The 14,692-nt window shown below is 44.4% G+C and overlaps 1 protein-coding gene across 1 annotated transcript in view; it reads left to right on the top strand.

Annotated features, from left to right (window-relative positions):
- ZNF30 (zinc finger protein 30) overlaps positions 1 to 14,692 on the top strand; it is a 119,480-nt gene that overhangs the window by 70,078 nt on the left and 34,710 nt on the right.

The following is a 14,692-nucleotide window of genomic DNA, read 5'->3' as shown; positions in this document are numbered from 1 at the left end:
ACTAGTAAACAAGGCCCAACAATATATAAAAAGAATGTATGCCAGCAATGCAAGGTTGGTTTAACATCCGAAAATAAACTATTGTAATACATAATATCAGTAGAACAAAAAACAAATCATATGGTCATTTCAACACATGCAGAAGAAGCATATCACAAAATTCAACATCTTTTCATAATAGTAATTTTTAAATTATTTTTATTTTTCAATATAGAGATGGAGTTTTGCCATGTTGCCCAGGCTGGTCTCAAACTGCTGAGCTCAAGTGATCTGCTGGCCTTGGCCTTCCAAAGTGCTAGGATTACAGGTGTGAGCCATCATGCCTGGCCATAATAATAATTTTTTAAAACTCAACAAAATAGTAATAAAAATGAACTTCCTCAACCTGATAACAGCAAGTACAAAAAACCCACAGCAAACATCATAATGATTAAAGTTGGATGCTTTCCCTCTAAGTTTAAGAACAAGATTATAGGCTGGGCATAGTGGCTCATGTCTGTAATCCTACCACTTTGGGAGGTTGAGGCAGGCAGATTGCTTGAGCCCAGGAGTTCGAGACCAGCCTGGGCAACATGGCAAAACCCTGTCTCTACAAAAATTACAAAAAAATTAGCCAGGCGTGGTCGTGGGCACCTGTAGTCCCAACTATTTGGGAGGCTGAGGTGGGAGGATCACCTGAGCCCAGGAGGTCAAGGCTGTGGTAAGCTGCAATTATGCCACTGCATTCCAGACTGGGTGACAAAGTAAGACTGTCTCAAAAAACAAACAAACAAAACAAAACAAAAAAACAAGATTATAATGTCTACTCTCATCACTTTTATTTATTATTGTACTTGAGTCTGTAGCTAGGGAAATTTGCAGATTAGAGTTATTTTGTGGGAAATGTCCAAAAGAATCCAATGAAAAATCTATTAGAACTAATAAACTAGTTCAGCAGTATTATATAAATTGATATATAAAAATCAGTTGTATTTGTATACACTTGCAATGAATCATCCAAAACTAAAATTAAGTAAACAATTTCATTTACAGTAACATAAAGAATAAAACATTTAGGAATAAATTTAACAAAAACATTTTCAATATGTACTCTGAAAACTACAAAACATTGTTTAAAGAGAGTCAAAAATATCTACAGAATAGGAAAAAGAATGCACATTCACGAATAAGAAGGCTTGATATTGTTAAGATGACAATATTCCCCAAACTGATCTACAGATTCAATGCAGACTCTAGCAGAATCCCAGCTGACCACTTTGTAGAAAGTGATAAGCTGATTGTAAAATTCATATGGAATCGCAAGGAACCCTAAGTAGCCAAACAGTTTGAAAAAGAAAAACAGCCGGGCATGGTGGCTCACGCCTGTGATTCCAGCATTTTGGGAGGCCAAGGCGGGCAGATCACCTGAGGCAGGAGTTCGAGACCAGCCTGACCAACATGGCGAAATCCCATCTCTACTAAAAATACAAAAACTAGGCCAGGTGTGGTGGCTTATGCCTGTAATCGCAGCACTTTGGGAGGCCAAGGCGGGCGGATCACAAGATCAAGAGGTCGAGACCATCCTGGTCAACATGGTGAAACCCCATCTCTACTAAAAATATAAAAATTAGGCAGGTGTGGTGGCACGTGCCTATAATCCCAGCTACTGGAGAGGCTGAGGCAGGAGAATTGCCTGAATCAGGGAGTCGAAGGTTGCAGTGAGCCGAGATCACGCCACTGCACTCCATCCTGGATGACAGAGTGAGACTCCATCTCAAAAAAATAAAAAAAAGAAAGAAAGAAAAAGAAGGAAGGAAGTTATTCCAGCTTTCTCTGTCTGGTTTGTTTTTGTTTTTCTTAGATATGTTTGCTTAGAGATTCTTTGCAGTTTATCTGTTCAGTATCTTTTTCATTAGGTCACTCTCTCCTTTATGGTGCTAGATGTTACCTTAAGCCCAGGTGTGTCTTTGCCCTAGCAAACATTTTGAGATCTGCCCATCCTGAATGAGGGAGTCCCAAAGGGGCTACCCTGGCAGGGTAGGAAGGCTGGCTAGGGTTTCTGCCCAGGAGACCCTCTCGTCTGAGTTCTGGGATATTGCTGGTGATTATCTTTGTGCTGGATATTTGTTTCTGTTTTCTGTGGTGAGAGTGAAGCCAGCTTGCTTCTACTCCACCATTTTGGATCTAGTACCAGTGCAAAACCCATATATCTTTGGTCAACTGATTTTTTAATAAAGGTGCTAAGACCATTCAATGAGGGAAAAGTAATCTTTCAACAAATAGTGCTGGGGCAACTGGATAGTCACATGCAAAAGAATAAAGTTGGACCATTGCCTTGCACCGTATACAAAAATTAACTCAATGTGAATTGACTACATAAATTAAGAGTTAAAACTATAAAACTCTTAGAAGAAAACATATAGAAAAAGCTTCATGACATTGATTTTGGGAATGGTTTCTTAGACGTGGCAGCAAATAACAAGCAAAAGAAAAACTAGATAAATTTTTTCCTACATCAAAATGAATAACTTTTGTGCTTCAAAAGATACCATCAAGAAATTGAAAATAAAATCCATAGAATGTGAGAAAAATATTTGCAAATCATATATGTAGTAAGAGGCTTGTATTCATAATATATAAATAACTCTTACAACTCAATAATAAAAGATAAAAACCTATTTAAAAATCAGCAAAGGATACGAATAGACATTTCTCCAAAGAAGACATACAAATGGTCAATTTGCAAACAAAAAGATGGTTAGCAACATTAGTCATTAGAGAAATACAAATCAAAACCACAATGATGTGTCATTTCATACCCACTAGGATGGCTAGAATCAAAAAGTCAAATAAGCAAAAACCTGGGGAAATTTGAACCTGGAACCTCGAACACCGTTGGTGGGAATGTTGAATGGGGTAGCCACTTTGGAAAACAATCTGTCAGTTTCTCAAACTATCAAAAAGAGTTACTGTATTACCTAGTAATTCTACTTCAAAGCATGTACCCAAGATAAATGAAAGCAACCCATGCCCACACAAAAACTTGTATATGAGTGTTTGCAGCATTATTCGTAATGGCTGAAAGGTAGAAACAATCCAAAGATTCATGGGTAAAAGAAAGTGGTACATCCATATAACAGAATGTTATTCAGTCATAAAAACACATATTTGGCCATAAAAACATCCATGCTGGCCGGGCACGGTGGCTCACGCCCGTAATCCCAGCACTTTGGGAGGCCGAGGCGGGCGGATCACGAGGTCAGGAGATCGAGACTATCCTGGCTAACACAGTGAAACCCCATCTCTACTAAAAACTACAAAAAACTAGCCGGGCGAGGTGGCGGGCACCTGTAGTCCCAGCTACTGGGGAGGCTGAGGCAGGAGAATGGCGTAAACCCAGGAGGCGGAGCTTGCTGTGAGCCGAGATCCGGCCACTGCACTCCAGCCTGGGCGACAAAGTGAGACTCTGTCTCAAAAACAAAACAAAACAAAAACAAACAAAAAAAAACAAAAAACATCCATGCTGCAGCATGGATGAGTCTTAAAAACATTATGCCAAGTGAAAAAAGCCAGACATAAAAGACCATATATCATACGGTTCCATTTATATGAAATGTCCAGAACAGGGGATCCATAGAAACAGAAAACAGATCAGTGGCTTCCAGGGGTTGAAGGATATAGACTTGTAGCTGAAAAGTAGAGGGTTTTCTTGAGATGATAAAAGGTTCTAAAATTGACTCTGGTGATGGTTGTACATATCTATGAATATATTACAAAACACTGAATTATACACTTTGAGTAAATTATATGGCTATGTGAACTACATCTCAATAAAATATAAAAACAAAACAAGAATTACCAATATCATGAATAAAAATGGGGCATGAATGCAGATCTGAAAGATATTAAAGGAACAAAAAGGAACTAAAAATATCTTTCCAAAAAGAAAACAGCAGGTCTAAATGATTTTAATGGTGAATTCTATGAAACATGTAAGAAAGATGTTTTACCAGCATTAAACATAGTCTTTCAGAGAATAGAGAAAGCAATTTTTCCTAACTCATTCTGTGTAACTGACATTACCCTAATATAAAAACCGAGCAAGAAAGGGATACAACAGATTAATAAACCTCATGAACATAGACATAAAATTCTTTTTTTTTTTTTTTCTTCTCACTCTGTCACCCAGGCTGGAGTGCAGTGGCATGATCTCAGCTTACTGCAACCTCTGCCTCCCAGGTTCAAGCGATTCTCCTGTCTCAGCCTCCCATGTAGCTGGAACTACAGGCATGCACTACCACGCCCGGTTAATTTTTGTATTTTTAGTAGAGACAGGGTTTCACCATGTTGGTCAGGCTGGTCTTGAACTCCTGACCTCAGGTGATTCAACCGCCTCGGCCTCCAAAAGTGCTGGGATTACAGGCATGAGCCACTGCCCCCAGCTGACATAAAATTCTTTCACAACATCTTTGGGAATTAAATTCAACCAAATAGAAAAGAATGACCTAGCAAGACCAAGTGGGGTTTGTCCCAGATATGTAAGGTTGGTCTAACACTCAAAATTAATAATGTAATTCACCATATTAAGAGAACAAACAAAAAGTCATATGATTTTCTCAATAGCTTTGGACAAAGTAATTGAAAAAAAGTTTTAATTCTGAATATCAATCCCTTCTCAAATATATGATTTACAAGTATTTTTTCCAATTGCGTGGGTTGTCTTTTCACTCTGTTAGATAGTGTCTTTTGATGCACAAAACTTTTTACCGTGTATTTTTTTGTGGCCTGGCACATTTGTTTTTGTAGTTATGGCAAGAGTTCTTAGATTAATTTTAATACATCTTTGACTCCAGACACAATAGCTCACAACCAATCATTACTTAATTTATAAAAACATCTGGCCGGGTGCGGTGGCTCAAGCCTGTAATCCCAGCACTTTGGGAGGCCGAGACGGGCGGATCACGAGGTCAGGAGATCGAGACCAACCTGGCTAACACGGTGAAACCCTGTCTCTACTAAAAAATACAAAAAATTAGCCGGGCGTGGTGGTGGGCACTTGTAGTCCCAGTCACTTAGGAGGCTGAGGCAGGAGAATGGCGTAAACCCGGGAGGCAGAGGTTGCAGTGAGCTGAGATCCGGCCATTGCACTCCAGCCCGGGCAACAGAGCAAGAGTCCGTCTCAAAAAAAACAACAACAACAACAACAAAAAAAACAAACATCTTTTCTATGACAACGTGGGTTTCAAGGAATAGTTTTATTTTTCCTTTCCAACTTTTATTTTAGGTTTAGGGGAGTACATATGCACATTTGTGACATGGGTTGAAAAAATTTAACACCTCTTTCAAAAAATTTCGCAGTATAGAAAGAATTGGAGGGAACAGCCTTTACATGATAAAGCACATCTATAAAAGCCTTAAATTAATAGCACACTGAGCACTTCCCCTGCTCCCCACTCCCATCAGGAGTTGGAAAAGGTTATCTATTGTCTCCACTTGTATTAAACATTTTACTGGAGATCACAGTAACTGTAAAAGGTAAGAAAAATAAAATCATACAGATTAAAAAGAAAAAAGTGCCTTTATGCATAGAAAACATAATTGTATATGTAGAAAACACTACCCGATATACAAAGAAATTACAAGACATAAGAAGGGAATTTACTGAGGTGCCATATAAAAAAGTGATTACTTTTGCTGTATCCTCCTACATACCAATAGATAGATAGATAGGCAAAGATATATACGTGCACGTATATATACACATACATGTGAGTACATGCATATATATGCATATATATATATTTAAAAATGTCTATATGTACACACACACACACACACAAAATGCATACCATGATAGTGGACTGGAAAAAGTTAAGTCATCCACTTAAGATGACGTTTAAGAAAGGTAAGTCCGGTGGCTCAAGCCTGTAATCCCAGCACTTTGGGAGGCCAAGACGGGCGGATCACGAGGTTAGAAGATCGAGACCATCCTGGCTAACACGGTGAAACCCCGTCTCTACTAAAACTACAAAAAAACTAGCCGGGCGAGGTGGCGGGCGCCTGTAGTCCCAGCTACTCGGGAGGCTGAGGCAGGAGAATGGCGTGAACCCGGGAGGCGGAGCTTGCAGTGAGCCGAGATCCGGCCACTGCACTCCAGCCTGGGCGACAGAGCGAGACTCTGTCTCAAAAAAAAAAAAAAAAAAAAAAAAAGAAAGGTAAGTCAATCCCAGCACTTTGGGAGGCCGAGTCGGGCGGATCACGAGGTCAGGAGATCGAGACCATCCTGGCTAACACAGTGAAACCCCGTCTCTACTAAAAATACAAGAAAATTAGCCGGGTGAGGTGGCGGGCGCCTGTAGTCCCAGCTACCGGGAGGCTGAGGCAGGAGAATGGCGTAAACCCGGGAGGCGGAGCTTGCAGTGAGCCGAGATCGCGCCACTGCACTCCAGCCTGGGGCACAGAGCAAGACTCCGTCTCAAAAAAAAAAAAAAAAGGTAAGTCATCCATTTCAACTAGGACCCTGAAAGTTGTCTATGAAATTTTTACCAGAGATATTGGTGTCCATGGGGATAAGGCTTTTAAGCCAGGATAGATCCTGCACCCACCTGATGTCATCTCATGTCCTTGCCCCCAGGAGGAGATGCCGCACACAACTGTGTAGGTAGCTGCAAAGCTCGGTTAGAAATGAAATGCCCAGTTTTGCTGTGCTGACAGTTGTTGGTCTCTGCAAACGTAGAAGATAAGAGAAATAAAAGGCATGCAGGTTGAAACAGAAGTAAAACTGACTTTATTCATACATGATGCATGGAAAATATATGTAGAAACCCCAAAGGAATCTGCACACAAAAAAATCTACCAAAAATAAACAATGAATTTAGCAAGATCCCAATAATATAAGGTGTGTGTGTATATATGTGTGTGTGTATACAAGTACCATATATATACATATATATTTAATGCATTTTCTGTGTTCTACTAATGAACTATTTGAAAATAACATTTGCAAATCCCATAACATACTTAGGGATAAATTAGCAAAAGCCAAGTAAGACCTATACACAGAAAACTATGAAAGAGTAGCTGCAAACTTTCTCCATAAAGGGCCAGGGAGTAAATAATACAGGTTTTATAGGTCGCGTATGATCTCTGTCACATATTCTCTGGAATTTTCTGTTGTTTTTAAAGACCTTTAAAAGACATTAACATCATTCTTAGCTAACTGGCCTTATAAAAACAGGCTGTGAGTGGGGCGTGGTGGTTCACACTCTTAATCCCAGCACTTTGGGAGGCCAAGGCGGGCGGATCATTTGAGGTCAGGAGTTCGAGACCAGCCTGACCAACATGGTAAAACCCGTCTCTGCTAAAATACAAAAATTAGCCGGGCGTGGTGGCGGGCGCCTGTAATCTCAGCTACTCAGGAAGCTGAAGCAAGAGAATCTCTTGAACTCGGGGGTGGGTGGAGGTTGCAGTGAGCCAAGATCATGCCACTGCACTTCAGCCTGGGTGACAGAGCAAGACTCCCCCTCAAAAATAAAAATAAAAAAGAAAACAAAACAGGCTATGGGCCACATTTGGCCCATGGGCTGAAATTTGCTGACCCTTGGTGTAAAACATTGCTGAGAAAAAATGTAAAAGATTGAAATATATGGAGATATATCCCATGAGATGGATTAGAAAAGTTAATATTGGTAAGTTTTCCATTTTGGCCAAACTCTGAAATGTGTTCTGTGGAATTATTACGGGAGATCCTGGTCCCTTGGGGCACAAGGATGTTAAGCCACAAGAATCTTGCACCTGCCTGATGTGCCATCTTCTATGTTTGCTGAGACAGCTGTGTGGTTGGCTGCTGGGGTCCATTTGAAGAGAAAGGCCCTGTGGCCTATGCTGACAAGTGGAACTCCCTGCCCTACATCTTCTGAGGAAACTGGAACCCAGCCAAAGAAGACCTTCCAGTAGGCAGTGCCGGTGATCACTGTAGGTGTGCATGGTGCTAAGTACCCTACAGGCTATAAAAAATAGTAATGCACGATGCACATATGATAAGGCGGCAGCACAGTACAGGTGGTTAAATTCAGGAACTCTGGAATCCGAGAGCCTGGGTCAAATCCTGGCAGGGCCACTACCACCTGTGTGAGCCAAGGAAGGTTCTAAAGTTTTACAGATGCTGTTTTACCAAATTTGCAAAATGAAGAGAACCTGCCTGCCAGGTAGAGATATTGTGGGAAACAACATCCAGGAAGGTCTGAGCACCTGGTCCCCAAGTCAGAAAACTTCACAGCCCAGATGGGGATGCCCTAAGTTCATACCCTTCTAGGCGACCACAGAGAAGTGCCGCCTGGCTCCAGGACTCGGACAGGCGCTAGAGAGCTTCCTGGAGGAGGCGGCATCCTCCCATGCTACCTGCCTAGAGAGGAGAGAAGGGAAACTGGGTCCTCTGTAGCGGCTGCCTGAAAGGAAGCAGCTGGGGGCTCTTGCTCCCTGCCTGCGCTGGCGTCTTCTCCCCACGTTAGCCCAGACCGGCTGCAGCGGCGGGGCTGCCTGGGCAGTCAGGAGACAGCACTGCCCGGCCCCTCCCTAGGGACCTTCCCTGTGAGCCAGCTCCCTACTGTGGGAGGATCTGGGGAGATCCCGCCTCCAGCTTTGGGCAAGGTCTGCCTCCAGCGTCCCCAGCGGCAGGGGCGGGCGCACTCACGGGCACTGGTTACCAAATCTCCCGCCCTCCAGGCCAGGTGCCGAGCGAGCCTCCGCAGTCCTGAACAATCCCCACTTAACGGCGGGGAGCCGCTGGGAGCCTAACGCTTGCAACCGAGTGAGCTCGAGTCCAGCTGGCATCGGACCGTTGGACCTCCCCGTTGGCCCTTTGTTGTATTTCTTCGCGCCCTGGGCTCGCGCAAGCGTTCTCTGCCAAGCGTTCCAACGGCCGCTCACCGGCATCTGGCTGAACAGGGTGCGCTTCGCCTTGGAGTTCCCACTCCACTCCAAGGATCCAACAGTGCACAAGCTGCTCTTCACGGGTAACTACCTCTGCAAGCTTCACCCCCGGCCCCGCCACGCCCCACAGGGTTCCCTGTCTGGTCTGGATCACCTCGCTCTCCCTGCGCCTCTCTCCTTGGCCTAGCTCGACAAGTGCTTCCCGCGATCCTGCGCCTCTACCCCTTGGTTTCGTCGCCGCTAAGGGGTGGTGGTGTCTGATCCATCAGGCTCTGCGCTCCTCCTTCGGATCCATCCTCAATGTCCAGGCAGGACTCTCACATGAAGCTGGTGCTGTCTGCTGTTCACTCTAAGATGCTCAGCCACTCAGGACAGTTACGATATGTCATCCAGGGCGCGAACCGACTCTCCTCTATTGCTATCTGAGTAGGCAGTCTCCTCTGTGAGGTTGGTCCCATCCTTACTGCTTAGATCCCTGCCCAGGAAGACTGAGATGAGGACCCTAGGAGAGAGCAGCCAGGCATAGTAAAGGTGGAGGATGAGTCTAAATAGTGATCCCAGCGTGATCAGAGCAGCTCCCCTACCCCGACCCATCGGATTGGGAGTGAGTCATCAGATCTATCCCCAAGACAAGGAAGTCCTAACTTCATTCCCGTGCAGTCCCGGGCCATTGAAGGGAAACCTCCACTCCAACCCCCAGAAGACGCCTTAGATGAGAAAGTGAAGAGATATTGTATGAGCTCATTCATCAAAAGCCATGCCAACACCAGCTCAGGCAGTGCTGCTAGGGGTTTCCTACCTCTCTGGAGGTCCAGTTCTCTCTGAAGACAGAGAAGATGAAGGGAAGAAGGGTTTCAAACAGGAACTCTCAACCCACGTCTGCCAGTTGTAGACTCTGTAAACAAAGTTCCAACTCGCCTGCTGCTGCCACTGCCGCTGCTATTTTTTGAGGTCAAGGTGAGCTGCCCAACCTCTCCTAAGCTTTTTTGTATAGTCATTGGAGAAGATGTAGGCTTGAAGAAGAAAGCAGAGCCCCAGTCTAACCACATGTTCTTAGAAGAGAAAGTCAAGGCCCCTTCAGATAGCAATGCAGTGCCCCTCAGCCTGCCCCTTCTTTCTTCCTGCTTGTTGCAGGGACAGCAGGCACCCCACCCTTGGCCATTTTCACCTTGTAGTTTACTGATACTATCATGTTATCAGCCACTGACTTGGCTGTCCTGTCTTCCAGGCCCCCAGTCCCTTCTGCCCCTGTACTAGTCCTCACCCCATATACAGATCATTAAATGAAATGCCCATATCCTAACTCTCCTTTTTTTTTTCTTTCTGTTCTTGTTTCTCCCCTTAGGTTCAATATCATTTTGGGAGTTCCCCTTTATGGGAATAAAAGCCATTTCCATTTCTGTCCCTCATCTGCAGAAGGGGTGCACTATTTATCCATCCCAGGCTGGAATGTAGTGGTGCAATCATGGCTCACTGCAGCCTCAAACTCCTGGGCTCAAGTCATTCTCCCACCTCAGCTGCCAGAGCAGCTAGGACTATAGGCATTATTTTTTGTAGAGATGGAGTCTCGCTATGTTGCCCAGGCTGGTCTGGAACTCCTGCTTTCAAATGATCCTTGTGCATCAGCCTCTCAAAGTGCTGGGATTACAGATGTGAGCCACCATACCCAGCCCAGACCGTTACTTTTTTTTTTTTTTTTTTTTGAGACAAAGTCTCGCACTGTCACCAGGCTGGAGTGCAGTGGTGCGATCTTGGCTCACTGCAACCTCCACCTCCCGGGTTCAAGCGATTCTCCTGCCTCAGCCTCCAGAGTAGCTGGGACTGCAGGCGTGTGCCACCACGCCCAGCTAATTTTTGTATTTTTAGTAGGCAGTCTTCTCTGTGAGGTCGATCCCATCCTTACTGCCTAGATCCCTGCCCAGGAAGACTTCACCATGTTGGCCAGGATGGTCTCTATCTCCTGACCTCATGATCCGCCTGCCTCGGCCTCCCAAAGTGCTGAGATTACAGGTGTGAGCCACCATGCCTAGCCTAGATCTCTACTTTTGACCTCACCACATCTCCTAACCCCTTGCCCTTTGCTTCAAGTCTACCTCCTGCAGATTTGAGTCATCTGTCAGTCTAGTCATCTAATCAGAATCTATCTAGTCATCTAATCAAAATTAATTCATTGTGGATTTTTCTCCCTTTTTCTTACAGATTCTTCCACCTGTATGCCCATCTTTACAGACCAGTCCATCACTGGTGCCTCAAGCATTTTCACTATTACAGCCAGTAATCTGCAGACGTAACCTCAAGCGTACTTTGTACTTTGGTATAAACTACATGGATACCAATCCTTTTTCACAAGTTTTCATCTCCTGGTCTCCCCTAGGATCCAGGATGAGTATTCCCCCATTTGACCAGTTCCATCCCAGTATGGAGCAGATATCCCTTGTAAGGAATGCAGTCTCCACCAGCCCACCTGTTTTTATGGTCAACAGCCCTACCTGAATTTCCAACATTGCCTTTTGACCCAGGAAACACCTGTCAGCTGAAATCTAGGGTTCCTGACAGGCCTCAACAGGAAACCACTCTCTTCAATGCCCTATCTTTTCTGGCCCTCCTACCACTGCTTCTGCAGTCACTTCCACTATAGTAAGCAGACCCTCTTCAGACTGCCTTTGACTCTGATGAAATCAACATGGATACCATGCCCATTTCCCCATCTGCTATCTTCCTGTCTCTCCCTGCAACATTAACAGCTGTTTCCCTTTGAAGAACCTGGCAGCCCCCCAAAACCCTTCAAACTTAACCAATGACAGCACCACTCTGTCAGCTTTTGGGAATTTGACTCCCCCATGTCCACCTTTGGCATCTGCTATGGTTTGAATGTGTCAACCAAATTTCGTGTATTAAAAACTCAATCCCCAAATTCCTATGTCAATATGTTTGAAGGTGGGGGCCTTTGGGAGGTAATGAGGATTAGATAAAGTCATCAGGGTGGACCCCTATGATGGGACTGGTAAGAGGAAGAGACACCTGAGCTGACAGGATCTTGCTCTTGCCATGTGATGTGCTCCATCATGTAATGACACAGCAAGAAGGCCCTCACCAGATGCCGGCACTGTGCTCTTGAATTGCTATCAGAAGGGACAGTGCCATACATCTGGTTGGAGATAGATGACTTACGTAAAAAGCTTATGACCTCAGTCAGAATGCCTGGGGTTCAAGTGGGTGTAGCACATCTGTTGCAGGTGCAAATGTATGTTTAAAAGTCCCCATATTCCTGTCTCCCAATCAGAGTAGTAAGGGCTCACCTGGACAAAGCACAGAGCTATAATGGGTAGAGACCACACCATACCTGTGTGTGTCTATATGTCTCTTTCTACAATGACTCAGATATTCCTGACCAGACCATATTTGTTGTAATCAGAGGGTATAAGAGCATATAATTTTAGGGAGCCACTCCTATTCTTGCCTTCAGTCAGAACACCCAGAGTCCATCCATTCAAAATAGCACCTTTGACTTTTTTTTTTTTTGAGATGGAGTCTTGCTCTGTTTCCCTGGCTGGAGTACAGTGGCATGATCTCGGCTCACTGTAACCTCCACCTCCCAGGTTCAAGCAATTCTCCCTGCCTCAGCTTCTGAGTAGCTGGTATTACAGGTGCCCACCAACACACCTGGCTAATTTTTGTATTTTTAGTACAAACAGGGTTTCAGAATGTTGGCCAGGCTGCTCTTGAATTCCTGACCTTGGGTGATCTGCCCACCTCAGCCTCCCAAAGTGCTGGGATTACAGATGTGAGCCACTGTGCTCAGCCCCCTTTCAGAACCATTGAGAAAATTCATGTGCTTGGAAGCATTTGTGTTTCTAGCTTTGGTCAGAGCAACTTCCTTTCTGGTGTGGACATGGCGAGCAACAGTCTTGCTTTTGGGGCACTTTTTTGCATGCTCAGGGCTCACTGGAGACAGAGATTTGGGGTGGCCAATTGATTTATTTTATTTGGTGAAAGAATGAGGATCTCACCAACTAAGGAGCAAAAGCTTCCTCTAGAAGCAGAGAGAGGCCACTATCAGTCATGAATAGACCTTACACTTTAGGACGGAGGCTCAGTCCCACCTAGAGATGTCAAACAAACCAAACCTGCTCTCTGCCCTGCTAAAGCAAGGTGGAAGCCCACACATTGTGAGGCAGATGAGACCAGTCTGAAGTCAACACACTGGAATCAAGCAGTTCCACTGTGGGGAGTAGAGAAAACTAGTTAGGTATCATTAACCATGCAGCCCTGGCTTTGACTGTCAGCCTGCCAGACCTAACCCCTGGCCCAATTCTCCTGTCTTGAAACTAGAAGAAAAGAAAAAAAGAAAGTAGCAGGATGCTTCATGCTACCTACAGCTGTCTCATTTCCCATCACCCATTTGCCTTGATGGGCCCTCACCTTTCTTTCCTCGATTATATATAAGATGGGATGACTTGTCCTTTCCTCCTCCCTCTGTGCTTCTCCCCCGACCATCTGACCTCAATGTAGGCCAGATATCCTGGACATGTGTTAGATGACACTTGACAATTTTATCCTTTCAAAATGCTTAACTGGCCGGGGGGTGGTGGCTCAAACCTGTAATCCCAACCCTTTCGGAGGCCAAGGTGGGTGGATCACCTGAGGTCAGGAGTTCCAAGCAGCCCGGCCAACATGGTAAAACCCCATCTCTACTAAAAATACAAAAATTAGCCAGGAGAGGTGGTGCCTGCCTGTAGTCCCAGCTATTCAGGAGACTGAGGTAGGAGAATCACTTGAACCTAAGAGGTGGAGGTTGCAGTGAGCTGAGATTGCACCACTGCACTCCAGAGTGGGTGACAGAGCGAAACTCTGTCTTGAAAAAAATAAAAATGCTTAAACATCTGAAGTGTCTCTTTCTTTCACTTTGACTTAAGTCAATCATCCCAAACATTCATACTTGAACCAGAGAGAGTGGATGTGGTCTCCAGGCTCCTGGGCCTGTAGAAACAAAGGAACTAAAAGCTCGTACTCTGTAATTACTGAAAATGTTAAGCCTAGGTGAGCGTATTTTTCCATTTCATCTAGGAGAATATGTATATACACATATATATGACAGATATGCACAAATATCCTGTTTTTAGAAGCTGTTAGCATGCTGCTTTAAAAAGAAATCATTATTTGGCTGGGAGTGGTGGCTCATGCCTGCAATCCCAGCACTTTGGGAGGCCGAGGTGGTCAGATCACGAGGTCAGGAGATTGAGACCATACTGGCCAACATGGTGAAACGCTGTCTCTACTAAAAATACAAAAATTAGCCTGGCATGGGGGCGCATGTCTGTAGTCCTAGCTACTTAGGAGGCTGAGGCAGGAGAATCACTTGAACCAGGAGGCAGAGGTTGCAGTGAGCCGAGATCGCGCTACTGCACTCCAGCCTGGTGACAAAGCAAGATTCCCATCTCAAAAAAAAAAAAAAAATCAAGGAAATGCCCAGATGACACCTATTTGGAAAACTAACTAGGCTGGCTGTACTCTAAACCCCTAAAATATTACCCCACAAGTGCTACAATTTCATCCAGATCTGGCTGATAGTAGAGCAGTTCTCATCTCTGCTAGACTTATGTGCTAAAATAAAATATTTTCATATCCCAGGAGAACCATCAGAAGCTAGTGAAAGTGACACATACAAGCATTTCCTCAGCTCCTTACATATCAGTTTATAATACAGTTATGATTCTACATGAGAGTCTTTCTCAGGCCTTACTCATATTGAGTTCAAAGACATCTCTTAGCCAGGCACAGT

The sequence above is a fragment of the Chlorocebus sabaeus genome, chromosome 6, assembly GCF_047675955.1.
Source record: "Chlorocebus sabaeus isolate Y175 chromosome 6, mChlSab1.0.hap1, whole genome shotgun sequence".
Taxonomy (NCBI): Eukaryota; Metazoa; Chordata; class Mammalia; order Primates; family Cercopithecidae; genus Chlorocebus; species Chlorocebus sabaeus.
This window is presented reverse-complemented; position numbering and strand designations above follow the sequence as displayed.